Here is a 17,628-nt window from a genome sequence, read left to right on the forward strand (position 1 = left end):
GCCTTTATCCTGTTGACTCAGCCTACAGTGCTCTTCCCTCAGCACCTTGGCCAGCTCCCTCATCTGCTTCAAACTTTTGCTCAATATTCACTTATGAGGCCAGCCCTGACCACTCTACTCAACATTGCCATTTGTCCCCGTTCCCACCATGCTCATTTCTTTCTTTTTGAAACAAAGTCTTGCTCTATTGCCCAGGCTGGAGTAGAGTGATGCAATCATAGCTCACAGCAACCTCAACTTCCCAGGCTTAAACAATCCTCCCGCCTCAGCCTCCCTAGGAACTGAGACTACAGCTGCATGCCACAATACCCGGCTTTTTTTTTTTTTTTTTTTTTTTTTGAGACAGAGTCTCAGTCGTCCAGACTGAAGTATAACAATGTGATCTCAGCTCACCGCAAAGTCTGCCTTTCAGGTTCAAGTGATTCTCTGCCTCAGCTTCCCGAGTAGCTGGGATTACAGGCACCACACCTAGCTAATTTTTGTATTTTTAGTAGAGATGGGGTTTCACCATCTCAGCCAGACTGGTCTTGAACTTCAGACCTCATGATCCAACGCCCTCGGCCTCCTAAAAGTGCTGGAATCACAAATGTGAGTCACCGCGCCCAGTCTTTTTTTAAAAAAAACTTTTTTAGACATGAGGTCTCATTATGTTGCCCAGGCTGATCTTAAGCTCCTGGGCTCAAGCGATCCTCCTACCTCAGCCTCCCAAAGTGCTGGGATTACAGGCATGAGCAACTGTAACATAAAGCCCCAGCTTCATGTTCATTTTTTCTTGCTGCTACAATGAACTACCCTATATTTAGTGGCTTGAAACACCACAAATCTACCACCTTACAGTTCTGGGGTCCAGAAGCCCAATTAGGTCTATTAAGGCTAAAGTCAGGTGTCAGAGGGGCTGCATTCCTTCTGGAGGCTCTAGAGAGAATGTGCTCCCTTGCCTTTTCCAGCTTCTAGAAGCCACCCCCATTCCTTGACTCACCTTGAAGATGGCCCCTGACTCCATATTCAAGGCCAGAAGTGCAGCATCTTCAAATCTCCCTCTCTGACCTCTTCTTCCATCACCACATCTCCTTCTCTAATTCTGACTCTCCTACCTCCTTCTTTCTTTTATAAAGATCCTTGTGATTGGTGGGCATGGGGGCTCCCATCTGTAATCCCAACACTTTGGGAGGCCAAAGAGGAAGGAATGCTTGAGGCCAAGAGTTTGAACCAGCCTGGGGAACATAGGAAGACCCCGCCTTTATAAAATTAAATTAAATCAGCTGGACATGGTGATGCACGCCTGTAGTTCCAGCTACTGGGGAGAGGCTAAGGTGGAGGATCGGTTAGCCTAGGAGGTCAAGGCTGCGTGGTAGCTATGATCACATCACTGCACTCCAGCCCAGTGGCAGGAGTGAAGACTTGTCTCAAACACAAGAAAAAGAAATAGATACATTTGGTCTCTGCCCCTGGTTCCTGGCATAGAACTTCTAAAGCTCTTATAAAGTCCTAGTGAATGGAGGTAATAGGAGCATTTTCTGTTTTAATATTTAGTCTTAGTCCCAGTTCCTGACACCAAGGGTCCCTAAGGTCCTTTTTCAGATCTGGCGCATGGTAGATGCATGTGGGATGCTGTTGGAGCTGACAGGAGTGGCTGCAAGCTCCCAGGACTGCTTCAGGAGGAGGGCTGGCTGCAGAGGAACCAACCACATTTTTTTTTTAATGGGAGCTTGGCTCTTGTGTCCAGGCTGGAGTGCAATGGCCACAATCTCAGCTCACTGCACCTCCGCCTCCCAGGTTCAAGCAATTTCTCCTACCTCGGCCTCCTGATAGCTCGGAATTATAGGGATGTGCCACAACACCCAGCTAATTTTTTTTTTTTAGTAGAGATGGGGTTTCACCATGTTGGTCCAGGCTGGTTTCAAAATCCTGACCTCAAGTGTCCGCACCGCCTCGGCCTTCCAAAGTGCTAGGATTACAGGCATGAGCCAACTGGCCTAGCCCCAACCACATTTGTTGAGGCTGGAACTTTTCAGCCTCACCTGCCGAATTCCAGGAGGCAAAAGACTGGAGATTGACTTAGCTACAATAGCAATCATCATGCCTCCATAAAAACCCAAACAACAGGGTTTGGAGGAACTTCTGTGTCGCTGAACACAAGGAGGTGGCTGGGGAGGGTAGCGTGCCCAACGGAGGGCATGTGAAGCTCTGTGCCTCCCATTACCTTGCCCTGTGCATCTTCTTTCACTGGCTGTTTCCTGAGATGGAGACTTTACATTGAGCCAGTAAACAGAAAATAAGCTGGCCAGTGAGGTGGTCATGCCTGTAATCCTAGCACTTTGGGAGGCAGAGGTGGGGGAAAATCACCTTGAGTCTAGGAATTTGAGAGGAGCTTGGGCAACTTAACAGACCCATCTATACAAAAAATAAAAGAATTAGCCAGATGTGGTGGTGGAACCCTGTATTCCAGCTACTTGAGAGGCGAGGCAGGAGATCACTTGAGTCCCTGGAGTTGAGGCTTCAATGAGCTACGACTGCACACTGCACGCCAGCCCTGGACAACAGAGCGAGGGGGCCCTGTCTCTTAAAAAAAAAAAAAAAAAGAAAGAAAGAAAGAAAGAAAAGAGAAAACCTGTTTTTTTAAGTTCTGTGAGTTGTTCTAGCAAATAACTAAACTCAAGAAGAGAGTCATGGGAAACCCTGATTTCTAACTGGTTGGTTGAAATACAGGTGACAACCTAGGACTTGCAATTGGCATCTGAAGTGAGGGTGGTCTCGTGGGACTGAGCCCCTAACCTGTGAGGTCTGCACTAACCCCAGGTAGTGTCGGAATGGAATTGTGGAATACGCAGTTGGTATCCAGAGAGTTGGAGAACTGGTGTAGAAACTCCACACACACATTTGGTTAGAAGTGTGTGAGTAGAAAAAAACATGAGTTCATCTCTCACCTGTCTACCTCCTTAACTGCATAGGAGAGACAATGTATGGTGTTCATGAACAAGGCAAGCATTAAAGTCAGACCAGACCTAACATTTGACTCGGTCTTAATATCCAGGTGAGCTTGGGCAAATCGCTCATTAACCCCAAGTCTTCATTATTTCGTGCATAAAACGGGGATAACTGTCGCACCTACCTGTTTTTGTGAGAATTAATGAAATACTATGCTTGATGTTATTGTGATCATCATACTGTTTGACAAGGACAGTGATGCATGATAACATCAAAAACTTAGAAACTGTAATGAGGTCTCGGGCAAAATTCCATACAAGCAAGTTACTATCTCTACAAAGCATTCCTGCCACACTTAATTCGCCATTCCCTGAACAACATGTGCCATCTTCACTGTCCAGGTCTGTACAGTGCTGGTTTTCCTGCCTGGGCTGCTCACTCCATCCCATCCCAGCCCATTCCTCATCCCTCCACCTCCCCCTTCCCTCCCCACTCTCATACAACTCTTCCTCATCTTTCAGGACCTGGCTTCAATGTCACCTTAACTGGAAGCTTCTCTCACCCTCCAGAAGAGCTTCCCATTGCACTTGATGCATGCACTATTATTTGATCATTTCTGAGTTATAGTCCAAGTCTTTTTGTACCTGAATAACATGTTGCCAGTCAGTCTCTCTTCCTGGATTCAGAAGTCTTTCATGGTAGATCCAGCTGGAGTGACAAAAATACACTCTTTGAAAAAAAAAAAAAAGAAAAGAAAAAAGAGGGATGACACAGACAGACATCAGTACTTAAAAGTTTTTAAATGGTATGTGAAAAACAAACAAAATGCAAGGGCTTCCAGCAGAAACGTAGGAGGGAAGGTGTTACTGGGAAATATAACAGAAGGTTACTTTTTATTTTATTTTATTTTTAGAAAAAGGGTCTTGCTCTATCGCCTAGGCTGGGCTGCAGTGGGGCAATCACAGTTAACTGAAGCCTCAACCTCCAGGGCTCGAGCAATATTCCCATTTAATTTTTATTTTATTTAAGAAACGCAGTCTTGCTCTTACCAAAGCTAAAGTGCAGTGGTGTGATCATAGTTTACTGCAGCCTCAACCTTCTAGGCTCAAGTGATCCTCCAGTCTCAGCCTCCCCAGTAGCTGGGACTACAGGTGTACGTGCAATGTATATATATATATTTTTTTAATTTTTAGTAGAGACAAAGTGTCGCTATGTTGACCAGGCTGGTGGTGATCTCCCACACTCAGGCAGTTCTCCCACCTCAACCTTCCAAAGTGCTGGGATTACAGGTGTGACCTGCCTGTAATCCCACACAGGTGTGACCTCACACCTGGCTGAGGGGGTTAATTTTTAATTATATAAAGAACTCAAAGCAAATATTAGAAGGAGCCTAAATGCCTACAGCAGCTGATGGGTACATTGTGATACATCTATATATAAAATATTATGCTACCATGAAAGGGATTAAGATAGATCAATAGGTATTGGTACAAATGTCCCCGAAATATGAAAATGTGAAGTGATGTTCAATCATCATGTATGTATCTTGAAGGATATGGCCCATTTTCTCAATAGCAATTATTTCCTGAGATAAGATTATGGGTCTAAAGAGTGAAGGAAATTTTTCACTTATTCATTTAAAAGTATTTACTATTTTTAAAATTTAATAAAAGATTAAACAGATCATCGCATTAGTAAAAGACAGATTAATTCTATAAATAAATGGAAAAGACATGGACAACCCAGGCATGGTGGCTCACACTTATAATACTAATATTTTGGGAGGGGGTGTTGGGGGGATCGCTTGAGGCTAGGAGTCCCAGACCAGCCTAAGAAACAAAGCAAGACCTTGTCTCTACTAAAAATTTTTTTTAAAATTGGCCAGGCATAGTGGCATGTGCCTATAGACCCACCTACTGAGGTGGAAGGATCACCTGAGACCAGGAGGTCAAGGCTGTAGTGAGTTGAGACTGTGCCACTACACTCAAGCCTGGGAGACAGAGCAAGACTTCATCTCAAAAAAAAAAAAAGGACAATAAAAAAATAAAGTTAATAAGCTAACATAAGGAAAGTTAAAACATGTGACAAATAGGCCGAGTGCGTGGCTCACGCCTGTAATCCAGCACTTTGGAAGGCCGAGGCGGGTAGATCACGAGGTCAGGAGTTTGAGACCAGCCTGATCAATATGGTGAAACCCTATCTCTACTAAAAATACAAAAATTAGCCAGGCATGGTGGTGTGCGCCTGTAATCCCAACTACTCAAGAGGCTGAGGCAGAACTGCTTGAACCTGGGACGCAGAGGTTGCAGTGAGCCAAGATCATACCACTGCACCACAGCCTGGGCGACAGAGCAAGACTGTGTCTCCAAAAAAAAAAAAAAAAAAGGGACTAATATGAAGTCTTTTATTTATCACACAGAAAATAACTTGTTAAATTATAACACCTGTGCCACTGAAGGTGCAATGCAATGGTCATTCTCTTGTAGTATCAGTGGTGTTTAAATTGTATGTAAGCCTTCCAGGATAAAGCTTGGAAATTTTTTTAAAATAATACAGACAGTGACTCATTTTACTGCCTCCTCCAACTCCTGGCCTCAAGCAATCCTCCCACCTCAGCCTCCCAAAGTGCTGGAATTATAGGCTGACAGCCACCCTGCCTGAAAGCTCAGCAATTTACATCAAGGATAATAAGAATGCTCATACCCTGTCACTCACAGTAATCTCACTTCCGGAAATACCATCTTTGGATATAATTCAACCCAAACAAAAGGTCATATGCACAAATACAGTGAAAATCTGGGAGTAATTTTTTTCTCATTTTTTAAAAAATATGGAATGCTTCACAAATTTGCATGTCATACTTTCACAGAGGCCATGCCAATCTCTCTATTGTTCCAACTTAAGTACATGTGCTACTGAAGCAAGCATGAATAATTTAAGATAGAGTGATTAAGTGAAATAAGGAAGAGATATGGGGAATTCAAAAAATCTACGGTACTTACAGACACCTAGTAACAGCTCAGTAAATTATTTTTATGGTAATTTCACTCACTTAAAATTGTCATTAAAATTACCATTGTCATGGAACATAATGTATCCTACAGCATAATTGTAAAAACAGATACAATTTGTCCCTTCGTATATGGGGGGATTAATTCCAGCTCCCCCATTTCTGTGTATACCAAAATCCATGCATACTCAAGTTTCTGAAGTCAGTCCTGTGGAATCCACATATTAAAAAAATGGGAAAATTAGTGAGGTGTGGTGACAAGCACCTGTAGTCCCAGCTACTTGTGAGGCTGAGGCAGGAGGATTGCTTGAGCCCAGGAGGTTGAGGCTGCAGTGAGCCATAATTGCACCACTGCAGTCCAGTCTGGGCAACAGAGTGAGACAGAAGGTTCACTTTTTAATAGAATTTTTCTGTTTACTGGAAGACATGGTCAGGACTGTGGCATAGGAAAATTCTTCATAAAATAACTATCTAATCCAATTAATGCTGGAATTGGGGACAGAAAATGTTTTGGTGACTATTTATTCCTTCACTTGCTGTTATATAAACTATTGCCAGTAGGCACTTACCAACCAGAAGTGTCATCTCAGAGCTACTCACAATGAAAGGTGACGTCTGGAGCTCAGGTGTGTTGAGGTCCCCATGCCTGGGCTACGGGTGCTGAGTGCGACTTACTTGTCCATCCATTTTCTATATTCCAGCACTGGGAAACTTGGGTTTATCCATCTTGATAAGATGTCATTTAAATTCCACTTGGCAAGAACCACAAATGGAAGAAAGGCCATGAAACCACAGGACAGTACTTGTTCTCAAGGGAATCTTTAGCTTAGGTGGCTCTGTAAAACAGAATGTATACTGTTGAAAAAACATTGCAGGTCAGGTGAGGTGGCTCATACCTATAATCCCAGCCACCGGGAGACAAAGGCAGGAGGATCCCATGAGGCCAGGAGTTCAAGACCAGCCTGGGCAACACAGTGAAACCTCATCTCTACAAAAAAATTAGAAAATGAGCTGGGTGTGGCGCGCGCGCGCGCACGCACACACACACACACACACACACACACACCCCCCTTCATCTCAGCCTGCCCAGCCCTGACTAATCAAAAGGGTCCTCTGGTTACAGATGAGGTATGCTCTTTTGTAGGACAGGGAGAGACCAGCAAGCTTGTTCACAGCCTTTTTCTCATCCTCTGCAACTCGGGAGGCTAAGGCAGAAGAATCGCTTGAACCCAGGAGGCAGAGGTTGCAGTGAGCCAAGGTCGCGCCATTGCACTCCAGCCTGGGCGACAAGAGTGAAAACTCTGTCTCAAAAAAAAAAAAAAATTCCTTTGGGAAGAACTTCTACATAAAAATCTTCAACATGAGACTGGAAAAAATGGTATGGGATCATCCCCGGACCTTTGGCTTTTACAGTTGGAGCTATAAGAACAAAAAGGAAAAAGGATGTCATTTAAACACAATATGTAGAAAAGAATAATTATTGAATCTGTACTGGTCTTTAACTTTTATACTTTGATCTTTAATTCTGTTATTGTAATTGAGTCCAAAGAAAAATAGTATGAGTAAAATAAAAAGAACACCATAAATGCTAATATTCTGTTTATCGAAGTCTGCAGTGAAATATCCCATTAAATCCAAGTGCAGTGACTCACACCCATAATCCCAGCACTTTGGGAGGCTGAGGCAGGTGAATCTCCTGAGGTCAGGAGTTCGAGGCCAGCCTGGTCAACATGGTGAAACCCCAACTCTACTACAAATACAAAAATTAGGCAGGCGTGGTGGCAGGGGCCTATAATCCCAGCTACTCAGGAGGCTAAGGCAGGGAGAATTGCTTGAACCCAGGAGGTGAGCTTGCCATGAGCTGAGATCACACCACTGCACTCCAGCATGGGCGACAGAACAAAACTCCATCTTAAAAAAACAAGCAAACAAAAAAAACAGCTAGCATGTGACATTTGCTATGGGGAGACTAGGGATATGATCTTGCTGCAATCCTTCCATTTTAGTAATTGCAAACGGCGTGATTCCATTCTGTTTCATCCCCACTCCACTCTAGAGCCAAAACAAGAAAATCAATTATATTTCTATTTCTTTAAAAACATATCTAACTAAATCATCTAATTAAAAGATAATATGCACAGCTCCATACTATTTTAAAAAACTTCTTATGTCCTGAATATCATGGACATTTGATGAATGCTTGTTCAGTTGACTGGTGTAGACTTCAATAATAACCTGTTCGATGCATTATGCCACATTAATCTTGCATCTCAAAAGTAGGACAAATATTGTTCTTTCAGTTTTGTCTACCCAAAATGTAGTATTTATATGTATTTAAAAATGGCTTAATAAAAAGAAAATGAGTTTGTTCTAGAGAATATGAGAATTTTGAAAACATGAATTTTCCTGTCCTGGCACATAATTAATACTTAGAGGCGTATTATTTCATGTGGAAGCTACCATTAAAAGAAATTAATGTTAAACGTTACTTCACATAATCTTCTAACCTGACTTAAGACTGAAGACCTACCTCACGAAGCTGATTTATCAAGTTGTAAATCTTCACCTGTTGAATTCATAAGTTCATCTCTGAAAGGTAAGAATACTTAATATTCACTAGGCAATATTCAGCAAAGTAATATCCACTAGTACATATTTAACATTTCATCACCAAGGGTGGGTGTGAAAAGAAAAGACAGACTGGGCACAGTGGCTCACGCCTGTAATCCCAGCACTTTGGGAGGCCGAGGTAGGCAGATCTTGAGGTCAGGAGTTCGAGACCAGCCTGACCAACATGGTGAAACCCCATCTCTACTAAAAATACAAAAATTAGCCAAGTGTGGTGGCAGGTGCCTATAATCCCAGCTACTCAGGAGGCTGAGGCAGGAGAATTGTCTGAACCCAGGAGGCAGAGATTGCAGGGAGCCAACATCATGCCACTGTACTCTAAGCCTAAGTGAAAGATCAAGTCTCCATCTCAGGAGGGAAAAAAATAATTAATTAATTAATTAATTAAGAAAAGACAAGACAATCGGGATGCTTGAGCACAACTAAATCTTCATTTGAGGTTTCTATACAGTAACCAAACAAAATAATAATTGCAAATGGTCTCATCAGGTGCTTCATAGAGGATGTGTCCTCACAAGTAAACTGGTTTACTTTGCAACCCACAGGTTTTTGAAACATATTACAATAATCTTAAATGGGATCCTTTAATATCACATTGCATTCAAGACTATCTTCCTCTACACATCTATAAAAACAATCATTTATTCCCACATAGGCTTAAAATCTCAGGCTTAAAAACAAGACATGGATACTATTTTCTTTAGCAAAAGTAGCAGAAAATTGTGAAAGAAAACGTCAATTGCGTGCCAGTCAGGTGAGGGCAATCTTCACGTTTTAAAAGCTAACACTGGCATGACTTACTCAATATTGGACCCAGAAAAATTAAAAAGTGGAAGATAAAAATACCTAAAATAGGCCAGGTGCAGTGGCTCACACCTGTAATCCCAGCACTTTGGGAAGCCGAGGCAGGCAGATCACCCGAGGTCGGGAGTTCGAGACCAGTCTGACAAACATAGACAAACCCCAACTCTACTAAAAATACAAAATTAGACAGGCATAGTGGCACATGCCTGTAATCCCAGCTCCTCAGGAAGTTGAGGCAGGAGAGTCGCTTGAACCTAGGAGGCGGACATTGCATTGAGTCGAGATCGCACCATTGCATTCCAGCCTGGGCAAGGACAGCAAAACTCCATCTCAAAAAAACCAAACAAAACCATAAAATAACTCAGACTTAATTAAATATAACCCTGGTGGTGAATAAATATTTGTCAACAATAAAAAAAATTTATTACTCACAACAGAGAGGAGAGTCCAATAAGAATCCAAGAGTCTTATCTTTTAATAAAAAAATGAATCCATTCCTTTGACAGCAATATCCTCTCCAGGCCAGGAATTCCATTAGTAGACAGACTTCTTAAAAAAAATTCCTGGCTGGGCACAGTGGTTCACATCTGTAATCCCAGCACTTTGGGAGGCTGAGGCAGGAGGATCATCTGAGGTCAGGAGTTCAAGACCAGCCTGGCCAACATAGTGAAACGCCGTCTCTACTAAAAATACAAAAATCAGGCTGGCATGATGGTGGGCGCCTGTAATCCCACCTACTCGAGAGGCTGAGGTAGGAGAATCACATGAACCCAAGAGGCAGAGGTTGCAGTGAGCCAAGATCACGCCATTGCACTCCAGCCTGAGCAAGAAGAATGAAAACCCCATCCCCCACCACAAAAAAAAAAGTTCCTTTGGAACGGCCTTCTACATAAAGATCTTCAACATGACACTGGAAAAAAGGGTATGGGATCATCACTGGACCTTTGGCTTTTACAGCTTGAGTTATAAGGACAAAAAGGAAAAGGGACATCATTTAAACACAATATGTAGAATAGAGTAACTATTAAATCTGTATTAGTCTTTAACTTTTATACTTTTATCTTTACTTCTGTTAATATAATTGAGTCTAAAGAAAAAGAGCATGAGTGAAATAAAAACAACAGCAAAAATGCTAATATTCTGTTTATCAAAGTCTGCAGTGAAATACCCCATTAAAGCCGGTTGTAGTGACTCACACCTGTAATCCCAGCAGTTTGAGAGGCCAAGGCAGGTGAATCACCTGAGGTCAGGAGTTCGAGACCAGCCTGGCCAACACAGTGAAACCCCATCTCTACTAAAAATACAAAAAGTAGCCAGACATTGGGGAGGGCACCTGTAATCCCAGCTACTCAGGAGGCTGAAGAAGGAGAATCACTTGAACCCGGGAGGCGGAGGCTGCAGTGAGCCAAGATCACGGAATTGCACTCCAGCCCAGGCAACAAGAGCTAAACTCTATCTTAAAACAAAACAAAAGGAAACAAACAAACAAAAAACAGTAAGAGAAAACTGGAGCTAAGTCCTACTCATTGTATTTACCTTCCTAAAATAAAACAACATTATTTAAAAAATTATGGCCAAGCCCAGTTGCTCGTGCCTATAATCCCAGTGCTTTGTGAAGCCAATGTGGATCAATCACATGAGGTCAGAAGTTCAAGACAGCCTGGCCAACATGGTGAAACCTCAACCCTACTACGATTACAAAAATTAGGAAGGCATCGTGGCAGGTGCCTGTAATCCCAGCTACTTGGGAGGCTGAGGCAGGTAGAATTGCTTTAACCCAGAAGGTGGAGCTTGCCATGAGCTGAGATCACACTACTGCACTGCAAGGGCAACAAAACAAAACTCCATCTTAAAAAANAACCCAGAAGGTGGAGCTTGCCATGAGCTGAGATCACACTACTGCACTGCAAGGGCAACAAAACAAAACTCCATCTAAAAAAAAAAAGAACTGCTAGCAGGTGCAATTATTCACAATATGTAGAAATTATTCTTTTCTACATACTGTGTTTAAATGATATCCCTTTTTCTAATTGTTCTTATAGCTCAACCTGTAAAAGCCAAAGTCCAGGGAGACGGGATATGATCTCACTGGCTATCCTTCCATTTTAGTAAATCTAAAGTGTCATTCCATTTTGTTTCGTCCCCACTCCAGAGCCAAAACAAGAAAGTCAATTATATTTCTATTTCTTTAAAAACATATCTAACTAAATCTAATTAAAAGATAATATGCGTGGCTCCATACTCTAAAAGAAAACCTTCTGTCCTACGTATCATGGACATTTGACGAATGCTTGTTCGGTTGACCGGTGTAGACTTCAATAATAATCTGTTCAATGCATTACGCCAGATAAATCTTGCATCTCAAAAGTAGGACAAATACTGTTCTTCCAGTTCTGTCTACCAGTAAATGCAATATTTACATGTATTTCTAATGGGTTAATAAAAAGAAAATGAGTTCATTGTTCTAGAGAGTATGAGAATTTTGACAACATGAATTCTCTTGTCCTGGCACGTAATTAATACTTAGAGGCATATTATTTCATGTAGAGGGTACCATTAAAAGAATTCAATGTTAAACCTTAAATAAGTATTTCACATAATCTTCTAATCTGACTTAACACTGAAGACCTACCTCCTGAAGCTGTTTAATCAAGTTGTAAATCTTCACCTGTTGAATTCATAAGTTCATGTCTGAAAGGTAAGAATAATTAACATTCACTAGGCAACATTAAGCAAAATAATATCCACTAGTACATATTTAACATTTCATCACCAAGGGTGGTTGTCGTAAGAAAAGACAGGCTGGGCACGGCGGCTGACGCCTTTAATCCCAGCACTTTGGAAGGCTGAGGCAGGCAGATCACGAGGTCAGGAGTTCGAGGCCAGCCTGGCCAACATGGTGAAACCCTGTCTCTACTAAAAATACAAACATTAACCAGGCATGGTGGCAGGCACCTGTAATCCCAGCTACTCTGGAGGCTGAGGCAGGAGAATTGCCTGAACCCAGAAGGCGGATGTTGCAGAAACCACGATCACACCACTGGATTCCAGCCCGAGCGAAACAGCAAGATTCTGTCTCAATCAATCAGTAAAAATGTAAGGAGGAAGCATTTACTGTGCATGTATATGCCTGGTATTATGTGAAGCACTTTACTGTCTTATCAAATCTTCAGGATAGATCTTCAGTTCTCATGACCACAAAAGAGGACGCTAAAGCTGAGACAGGAGAAGAGACATGGCCAGCCTGTGTCCCCAGAGCCTATGGTCTTACCACCAGGTGAGACCGTTACACTGCTTCTAGGTATCACATGTTGTGAGATTTTTACTTTAAAATGAACCAAAAAAAACCAAAGGCAAAAAAGGCATAAGCTATTAAAAAGTGGGAGAAACACTAAGAGAACCTTAAGCACGTAACTAAAAATATTATGGAAATGTTACTGAATTCATTAGCAAATTTAATTCTAGATTTTCATGGAGGAGTAGGTTATATTACTCATGATGAAGAATAAAATGTTCACTTTAAGTATATTAATATAAATACCATCAATATGGTTTATCATGTTTCAACGTTCATTTAAAGCAATTCAGTTAAAATTCTGCATCTCATACAATTTTATAGTTTGCTAGTAGATTACAAGTAGTCATCCAAATAGTAAAACACATGTTGTTTTCCACTGGTTATTGCTCTTTTTAGGTAAGCAATTGATACATACCAACAGAGGATAATAACAAATTGCTAATTTCTTTCATCATTATATAAAGGTAGCTTCAGGATAGAATAGTGTAAGTGCAATGACGAATTTGAAATCTAATGTCAACTCAGTGATGCATCAAGATAAAAGTAGAGACAATAAGGGCACCTTGGTGAGTACTGAATTTTTATTTACTTATTTATTTATTTTGAGATGGAGTTTTGCTCCTTTTGCCCAAGCTAGCGTGCAATGGTGTAATCTCGGCTCACCACAAACTCTGCCTCACGGGTTCAAGCGATCCTCCTGCCTCAGCCTCCCGAGTAGCTGGGATTACAGACATGTGCCCATCTAATTTTATATTTTTAGTAGAGACCGGGTTTCTCCATGTTGGTCAGGCTGGTCTTGAACTCCCGACCTCAAGTATCTGCCTGTCTCGACCTCTCAAAGTGCTGGGATTACAGGCGTGAGCCACCATGCCCAGACAAATTCCAAATTTAACGAAGCAGACTAAGAGAAACAATTCATTTAAGAAAATAATATTTGGCCAGGCACGGTGGCTCACACCTGTAATCCCAGCACTTTGGGAGGCCGAGGCAGGTGGATCAGGAGTTCAAGACCAGCCTGGCCAAGATCATGATACCGTCTCTATTAAAAATATAAAAATCAGCCAGGCGTGGCGGCTGGCACCTATAATCCCAGCTGCTCAGGAGGCTGAGGCAGAGAACTGCTTGAACCCGGGAGGCAGAGGTTGCAGTGAGCAGAGATCACACCACTGCACTCCAGCCTGGGCAACAGAGTGAGGCTCTGTCTCAAAAAATAATAATAATAATTCAGTGAAATCCCTAAGATCCACGGCTTTGCAATAAATATGTAAATAAATTCCCAATCTCCATACTGAAAGTTTAAAAGAAATGCTCATAATTAAAGAAATACAACTTTTCCTTAGCTTTGCTGCAATTTAGAAACAGAGACTGTTTCCAATATTTAGACACTACAAAGCACCTGACAAAGAGAAACGTGTAAGGAGGCATGACTCACCGGCAGCCCTGGGCCTATCCACAGTACCCCCATGATGAAGAGTAACTCCACTGTGTAAATGCTCATGAACACAGGATTACAGGACTTTTCCAGTTTAGACATACCATATTTTCTTTCAGACAATTCTTCAACTTGTTTATGTAGATCAGCAATACGATTATTCCATTTCTCTGAAAACTGAGCAAAAGCTGATTCTCAATAATACATCCCTATGTCAGAGCAGCACTAACATATAAGAACTTATTTCATATATTTTACATTCTAACAGTCCACATCATTTTACCACTTTCAAAAAAAATTTTCCCTTCTTTGGTGGTTCTTAGAATTGGTTTAATGAGAGACTATTAGAGAAGTTGAAAAGCAGGAGGGCAGAAAAGTTCAATCAAATTAAACACGGTAACAGGGAGGCCACAATGCAGAGGTCTCCAGGGGTCTTTTAGCAAACTTCCTAAAACACGTCTCAGCTGTGTGGAAATAAGACTTTACAGCAGCTGGGTGTGGTGGTGCAGGCCTGTAATCCTAGCACTTTGGCAGCAGAGGCAGGTGGATGGCTTTGAGCTCAGGGTAACACAGCCAAACCCCCCGCTACCCCCACCCATCTCTACCAAAAATACAAAACAGCCAGGCATGGTGGTGGGTGCCTGTAGTCACATCTACTCAGGAGGCTGAGGCAGCAGAATCACTTGAACCCAGGACGCAGACGTTGCAGTGAGCCGAGACCATGCCACTGCCAGCCTGGAGCAACACTCCACCTCAAAAAAGAAAACAAAACAAAACATAAGGTTAAAAGGGACCCCAGACCTTAAAGGTACAAGTTTAAGAGGGACCCCTAAGCAAAAAATGCCAACCCTTTTACTCTCAATCTTTGAAATACCAGGAGGGTGTAACAGTTTTGCAGCCTAGCTGTAGCAGGCTGATGCCCCCAAGATGCCCATATCCTAATCCCGGGAACTGGTGAACATGACCTTATATGGCAAAAGGGGCTTTGCAGATACAATGAAGTTAAGGGTCTTTGGCTGGCTTGTACTGGCAGGGTTGATGTACTCACCTGGATCCTTATAAGAGCAGAGAAGGTGATGGAGAGGGTAGGAGGTGTAGTGATGGAAGCAAGAAACTCCAGTCATTCAGGACGTGCAGCACAAGCTGAGAAGTGCAGGCCGCCTCCAGGGCCAGGAGACAGATTCACCCGCAGAGCCTCGGAAGGCAACAACCCTGCTCAAACCTTACCTCAGTGGGACTTACTTTAGAATTCTGGTCTTCAGAACTGTAAGGGAATACATTTGTGTTGTTTTAAGTCACTAAGTGTGTGGTAATTTGTTGCAGCAGCCACGGGAAACTAGTATTGTAGTGAAACCTCAAAACCAATCTGAAGGGGCTGGGCTCAGTGGCTCACGTCTGTAATCCCAGCACTTTGGGAGGCCGAGGAGGGCAGATCACTTGAGGTCAGGAGTTCGAGACCAGCCTGGCCAACATGGCGAAATGCCATCTCTACAAAAAATACAAAAATTAGCCGGGCATGGTGGCACATACCTGTAATCTCAGCTACTCAGGAGGCTGAGACATGAGAATTGTTTGCACCCGGGGTGGGGGGGTGGAGGCCGCAATGAGCTGAGATTGCACCACTGCACTCCCGCCTGGGTGACAGAGTGAGGCTCCATCTCGAAAACAAAAACAAAACAAACCAAAAAACCCACCTGAAGAAGTTTCCGGTTCTGCCAGCAGTCCCCCACCCAACCCCCAGAAGCAGACATTCCATTGCTGTGGGCCACGGACAGGCAAAACGAAGCACCTCCTCATGGCAGAGATCTACCCAGGAGAAACCCAAAGGAAGGCACTGCCGGGCCAGGCTCTCTGCCAAAGCCATATTATGGTGTTTTTTGTTTTTGTTTTTGTTTTTTTGAGACACAGTTTCACTCTGTCTCCCAGACTGGAGTGCAGTGGCACAATGTCAGCTCACTTCGACCTCTGCCTCCCCAGTTTAAGCAATTCTCCTGCCTCAGCCTCCTGAGTAGGTGGAATTACAGGAACATAGCACGCCTAGCTAATTTTTGTATTTTTAGTAGAGATGGGGTTTTGCCATGTTGCCCAGGCTAGACTTGAACGCCTTACCTCAAGTGATCCATCTCAGCCTCCCAAACTGCTGGGATTACAGGAGTGAGCCACCGCACCCAGCACTCGCCAAGGCCTTTGATGGCAGGCTTTTTCCAGGGGATCAGTCCTGGTCTGGTCTGGCTCTGCCCACTCTCCCTCCCACCTAGCTGGAATCCCTAGCTCCTTCTCAGTAGAGGAGAGTGTGGACCCCAACCCCAGCTTGGTATGGTTCAGATCTGTGTTTCACTCTGGAACCTGGCTGCTCCCCAGGCCCTGGAGAAAAACAGGGTCTCTCTGCAGGTATGATATAGGATGGGCCTGTCCCCAGGACCCTGTGAGAGGGAAGCCCAATGTCCCACCAGATTGGCAGAGCTGGGAAAGAGAAAATTTTATGATAGCCCTAAGGAAAAAAAGAGGCAGCAGAGGAAGCAGGACAGCACTCACATGGAACCCATGTCACTGCCTGAGTGAGGTGAGGGAGGAGTGCACCCCAGTGACATGACGGGGAAGAGAGGCGCGGTTCCAGGGCAGCTTTCCCCCTCATTTCCTCCCATGTTACGCTGATCCCCTACAGGTGAGCCTGCCCACTTTGTGCCCAGGAGCCTGTAGAAAAACACAGCTCCAAATGGTTATGGCCCCAGGAGTAGGGCACAGCAGGGAGGAGTCCTGGACAGAGGACAGGCAGGGGAGGAGGGAGTGGGCCTCAAACTCCAGGAGGGGGCCCTTCTCATGGGTCCTCCTTTTTGGCTTCTCCTTCTTTACCGTGGGCTGATCACCCAGGGAAGAACTGAAGCAAGGTTTCTCACCCTCAGGTCCAAGGGGTTCAACTACCGGGCCCTTAGGGAGGTGTGAGCCCCCTGAAAGGATGCAAGGTTTTTTGTTTTTGTTTTTTGGAGATGGAGTTTCGCTCTTGTCGCCAAGGCTGGAGTGCAGTGGTGCAATCTCACCTCACTGCAACCTCCGCCTCCCGGGTTCAAGTGAATCTCCTGCCTCAGCCTCCAGAGTAGGCTGTAAGGTGGCCACCACCACGCCTAATTTTTTGCATTTTTAGTAGAGATGGGGTTTCGCCATGTTGGGCATGCTGGTCTTGAACTCCCGACCTCAGGTGATCCGACCGGCTCAGCCTCCCAAAGTTCTGGGATTACAGGCGTGAGCCACTGCGGTTGGCCACAATGCAAGGTTTTGCATGCAAAGCATGTACATGCCTTTCTGGAAAACAGTCCACAGCTTATTCTCAGCAGGCTCCACAGTCAAAAAAGGTTAGAACTCTTGCTACAGAGCTGTGGGAGCACCTAGGTGAGGGGCCTGCCAAGGGCATTCTTGGGACTACCTGGGCACCTGAGCCCACTGTCCCCTAGGCAGGCTGCGCTGCTTGGTATTTGCAGAGCTGAGGAGGTCGGGGACATGGGGACTGTGAAATTGCCCTGAGATGACCCA

The 17,628-nt window shown here is 43.7% G+C and overlaps 1 long non-coding RNA gene across 1 annotated transcript; it reads right to left on the minus strand.

Annotated features, from left to right (window-relative positions):
- Positions 1-3,567: 3,567 nt before the first annotated feature.
- LOC108518274 (uncharacterized) lies at positions 3,568-14,741 on the minus strand. The gene is made up of 6 exons (XR_001882335.1): positions 14,706-14,741; positions 14,101-14,277; positions 12,003-12,061; positions 8,469-8,527; positions 6,539-6,774; positions 3,568-3,657 (listed from the first exon to the last, which is right to left on the minus strand). It is a non-coding gene; the product is annotated as an uncharacterized LOC108518274 (long non-coding RNA).
- Positions 14,742-17,628: the final 2,887 nt, after the last annotated feature.

This window comes from Rhinopithecus bieti, unplaced genomic scaffold (assembly GCF_001698545.2).
Source record: "Rhinopithecus bieti isolate Rb0 unplaced genomic scaffold, ASM169854v2 scaffold_44965, whole genome shotgun sequence".
In the NCBI taxonomy this organism is placed as follows: Eukaryota; Metazoa; Chordata; class Mammalia; order Primates; family Cercopithecidae; genus Rhinopithecus; species Rhinopithecus bieti.